Consider the following 5,742-nt stretch of genomic DNA (forward strand, 5'->3'; position numbering starts at 1 on the left):
TGTAAAGCACCTTGAGACGATGTGTGCTGTAAATTGGTGCTATATCAAAGAAAAAAAATCTCCATTGAGTTTAATTAACCGGACTCCCAAAGTCTTAGAAACGGTTTTAAAGTCCTTTCCAGACTGATAAATGTCAGTAACTTTGTTTCCTTCTGTTGCTCAATGTCTTTAGTTTGGGACATGACGTGTGATCTTTTAGCCTTCTTCATGTTGTCAGAACGGTTCTTTTTAGGCCATTGACGTGATGCCAGCTGTAAGATCGCTCCACCGGCGCGGAAATGTACCCCAGGGCGATCTAACCCCCAACAGCATAGACTTTGTAATGGTGGTGAAAGTAAAGCTCACAGCTTTGAGTCATACATCAAGTCAGTGAAGTCATTTTCACGGACAAATCGATGTTAAAGCCCAAGTTTAAATACCAAACTCATACACAACTTAAATTTTATATTAATAGCTGAATATAGTTACTGTAGACTGCAGGAAGTGTCTTTATGCAGCCATTGAGCAATCTGTGGCAGGAATCTAGAGGGAAATTCTGTATTAGGAGTGCATATTTTATATTACATTACCTCTTAAACGCTTTGTGCAAAATCAGAGTCCTGTTAACTGATTATAGCTGACAAAGAAAACACCTTTGCAAACAGAAATTGCATCATACATATATCCAAAACACATAAAACCCAGCAGAACTACTATCAAGCAATACCCTTTAATTTAACCATCAAGCATACGTTTATAAACAAAAACCTGTTACCTACACACAGCTACCTTCGTACAGCCGAACATGCGGTAGTTCAGCTACTCATGAGGTTGGCCACATGTAAACATTTTTCTGGACACCTTTTAGGTTTTGGGGAAGGAATAAACGGTATTCCACCCTTTAAACGTTCGAGATAACACGTTTGACCATTTTAAAATATGTTTTTTAACGAAATCCTTCTGACCATAATGCGTTCTTAATGTAAAATCCTGGCAATGTTGTCGGAGCTAAAGGGTCTGAAGCTGCCGAAGGTAAGAGGCGTTTCACTTTCGGACACTCCAGGGTTGATTGACAAGTGGCGTCACGTCAATTTCTTGATTGTTTTGCAACTGGATGTGGCGAGTAAAGTTTCACCACCAAATGTGATCAATAAAGGTTATTTCATGATTAATGAGCATAGTTTTTGCATAGTCTTATACCTCCCTCTTTAAATAGACGCAATCAAACTATGACTAAAGTCTACAGTACGTAAATCTTGCATATCTAAGTTGAAACCAGCTAACACACTTAGATAAATACTGCAACACCTTCTTGTCAACACTGACAACTTCAACCAATCTTAATAGTTACAGCTACTTGATACAATGCCAAATAGTTAAAGCAGACTACAAAATCTACCATATATTTTACTCTCTTTTATGGATTTTTTCACTTTTGCTGTTTTCAAGCATGCAGCTTGTACAACATAATATGCAACGACTGCAAGAAAACTTATTTAGACTGGAAGTAATTTCTGTACATTTTCACTTTCTAAACACGCTCTTATTTTCAACTTTATGTAACAGTGAACGCCACCCAGAAACAGAAAAGACGAGCAACAAGTGAGCTTCTCATTCTGCTTCCTTCCTTTCTACATTACTCACGTTGCTTGATAATTTCTAATTTTTTTTTCTATCACTTACACTTTACTTTCAAGACACCCAGATTGAGTCCTACTGAATTAACTCAATCGGGAACAGTGTGAAAACCCATGTTGTGACAGGCTGATCAATTGGAGGACAGAGAGCGTGGAAGATGAGAGATTCAAAATGAGCTCTGGCACTCTGATGGGTTAATGAACAGTGTGACAGCGTGCAGCTGGCCTCAGTATGCTCTACCCTAACCTTTTGGTTTGATATCAGCCCCATCCCTGCTGATTTCAAGAAGCCACCTGAAATCTTGTTTAGTCTTTTGCGAGTGCTAAACGTGTGCAACTCTGAGTTTTACTCACCGCTCTAATTCGGAAACCTGACATAGAGCCAAGTCTGCTCCTAAAATAGCTTTACCAAGCCTGTTCCATTGCTGAGGAATACAATTTTTTATTTTTATTATCAGATTTTGTTTAGTTGGTGTGCATGTTTTTTAAGGAAAAGGTCCACACATCTTTAACTAACACATTACCTTAGCAAATGGAAAGACTGTCCAAGATGAGAGCTGTTTACGTCATGTGGTGCGCAGGAAAAAAGGTCATTTTGGTACGAGAGAAGAGAACAAGTCAACTGTCTGTGCTGATGTCTTTACAGAACAGAACTAAAAATAAGTAACATTTTCTTTAAATGAGTGTATTTGTCCTTGATTTGAGCAGGTAAATTAGATGATTTGCCAATAGAATAGGATTTTCCCACTTAAAATAGGAACAATTCATCTCCATCATCTTATTTTAAGTGCAGGATGTCTAATTATCTTATTTTAGGGGCAAAAATACTCATTCCATTGGCAGATAATCTTATTTACTGGCTCAAATCAAGGACGAATAGACTAACTTTAAGAACATTTTACTTGTTTTTAGATCCATTTTTGCAGTGAAAAAGGCAGGGATGTCACTTCAGATAGAAGAGGTGCTAATATTTTTCAGAATAACTTCTGCAACAAAACAAATAGTAAAAACCATGTTTAAAATAATGTTTGGAATGGTTTTTTTTTGTCGATTCTGAACTGGAAGCTGAAGTGGGGAAGCGAACTAGAAGGAGGAGGTGATAAGTGAGCGAACAGCCAGCAAAGAGCAATAAGGACAGGTTTCCTCTAACAAGCTAAATTAACAGGGTTTAATTACTCATGTTTCTTTTTTATTCTTATAATATAAGTACATTACATACTTATAGTCTCATACATTCCTAAATTCAGTGAAATACTTTTTTAAGTCTGTTAGGAGCTGGAGCCAGTCTGGGGGAAAAGCCTGTATAATCTGTGGCCTCAAAGCAGCCATGTTGGAGTACGCCACAGTTAGGCCATGTATATAGAGAGCAGAAAAACCCTAGCAGGACTCCAGATTGCTTTACGTCTTCACCCTCGCTTCCGTTCAGCTTCTTGACTTTGAAAATATCATCAAGGCCAATCAATTGTGCAGCTCGCTTGAAAACACAGGACACCACGAGCGCGGGCTCGCCATTACCTGCTCATCCACCCACGTTATCACTTCTTCTTGCAGACGGCAATGAAAGAGGAAGACCAAGTGACATTTTGGAATACAGATTAATGAGCACAGGATTGTCAAAAAGAGAAGACACACGACAGAGGTCAAGCGTGTAATGACTGACCTTAAATCCAGCGGTGTCCAAAAAGTAAACGTGTGTCTGGATGTGTGTGTGTGTGTGTGTGTGTGTGTGTGTGTGTGTGTGTGTGTGTGTGTGTGTGTCACCGGTCTGGGTAGCCAGATTTTTCCAACTCCGTTTCATATTATTTTATAGTCATTGGCTTTTTTTAAAAATGTAAACTTGTATTGTTTGGTTAAGAGATTTTGTTACCTGTCTGTTTAACTTCTGTAAAATTTTTAAATTATTGATCTTTCTCTGAAAAAAAGTCTTTCGATATGTTTGCTTTTCGGTGTAGCTTTTAAAGACATGACACATGCCCGAGCTAGTGAAACAGATACATTCCCATCGTTTAATGAGGGCAAGGAAAGAGTTTCCTCGGCTTCCTCAGTTTTTGTTTTGTGAAAGATAAACATCATCATGATGCCTGTGCAATTAAGCGATCACATTTAAGCTGCCAGTTTCAATCCATACTCTATGACTGCCAGCCGATGAAAAACGGCGTTAGCAACAACAACACAAACTAATTATTTTCTGTATGACTTTAGCCGACTCTTACAGAGCTGTTCTTATCTAAATGAAGTTCATCACAGTTCTTGGTTATTCTCCATATATCTCCAAAGCTCCCAGCACTTCTATCATCTCAAGGTCTGGACTTTGACTGAGCCATTGCGATATATTTTCCATTTTTTTATTTTCTTAACAGTGCTGTTGTATATTTGCGGCTCCATTTGGGATCATGGACATGCTGTCGACCCAGTTCAGGCCAAGTTTCAGCTGTCGGACAGATGGTTTCATGATTGACTGGAATATTTTAATATGGCCAACCCGTGACTGTAAAGTGCACAGGTTTTGTACCTGCAGGCCAAGACTGGATAAATGTAGCTTTCCTTGGGCTAAAGTGAGTTAATATAAACAGAGCTGATCACACAAAACGCTTCACAATAGGGCCACATTGACCCAATCACACAGTCAAACTCACACACGTTCATACACCAATATGCAGATCGGTGGGCAACATGAGGTTAAGTGCGCGAGGAAGCTGGAACTGAACTCACAGCTGTCGGATTGCGAGAAAGTTGCAAGACAAACATGAAGGTCAGATTAAAGAGTTTAGACAAATACCGGGAGAGCTGGGCATGATGTTCGTTGGATGCACGAGTCCAAAACTAAAGTGTTTAGGTACCAGCAGAGAGGACATTTTTTGGGTCATGTTTCTAGAATAATTGACCCTGAACAGAAGAACAACCATGGAGGCAGCTAACGGATTTAAAAGGTTTGGTGATACTGGTAAAATGTGAAGCAGGGCTGCCGTCTTGGTTTCCGGGAGGGATGAGGCCAACACACAACAGAGAAGGACGGGTGAGTAAGGTTAGCGCTCTGAAAGAAGATCAGCTGAAGATGTGCCGATAAGTGGAGGATCTTACTGAGGGAGATGGATTGGTGAGTTTTGGGATGAGGTGAGGTTAGCTGCTGAGGCTGAGGCTGGCAGAACTAAGTCTCTTTGTTTGTTTTCTTGCAGAGTGGAGTTGCCGACGTTGGTTGGTGGACAGGCAGGTGAGTGGTTAGGCAGCGATGGTTTGGAGGGGCTGAAGGGAGGTTCACACCTGGAACATATGGAAGAGCTTCAGCAAGATCCAGGGAACCTATCCCGGAGAATTGGAACAAGAAGAAACGTTCTCCCTTCTGGTTCCTGCTCCTTTGAGCCCTCATGGGAATCACATGTGGAGTCACACCTTGCCAGACAGGAGAGAGAAGCAGCGCCACACAAACACAACTCTGCACACATCCCACTGGACAGCGTTAAAGGAAACAACATCATGCTAGCTGTGAAGCACGTCAGTGGAAGGGTCATGGTTTGAGGATGCTGTGCTGCAAAAGGACCGATCGGCTCAGTATCCAGAACTTATCACGAGTCTACCATGCATTAGAGTTTATTTGAGGAGATCACCTGTAAAAAAAAAAAAAAAAAAAAAAAAAAGCAAAAGAAAAAAATGAAGCATAACTAACCCTGCAACACGCCAAACTAGTGATGGGTCCGGCAACACCGATGCGTCGGCGCATGTGTCGGTCTCATAGAGCGAAACCCGTGTCGATGTGTGTATTGCTACGGAAAAGTCACGTGACCCAATACAGGAACTGTTTCGAACTGACTGACGCGCCAAACTGTTCTGTTCCCTCTAAGCTGCACGCGTGTGCATTCGCAGCACAGCATCTGGATTCAGCGCGCACAGCAAAGCTATGCTGTGCAGTAAATCAAATCCAAGCTGAACTGTAAACAAATAACGGTTAATAATGGTTAAATTTTTAACCATTTTGCAACTCTGGTGTGATGGTGTTGTACCACAGTCTCGCTCTGTGAGCGCCAGGTGCTGATCGGAGCGCACCACTTGATGGATGGGTTCTGCAACGCTTTTTTGGTTGGGCGGGTTGCGCTGTGCGTCTTGTTCTGAGCGTCGTTTCAGAAAAAAA

This window comes from Fundulus heteroclitus, chromosome 14 (genome assembly GCF_011125445.2).
Source record: "Fundulus heteroclitus isolate FHET01 chromosome 14, MU-UCD_Fhet_4.1, whole genome shotgun sequence".
NCBI classification, from domain to species: Eukaryota; Metazoa; Chordata; class Actinopteri; order Cyprinodontiformes; family Fundulidae; genus Fundulus; species Fundulus heteroclitus.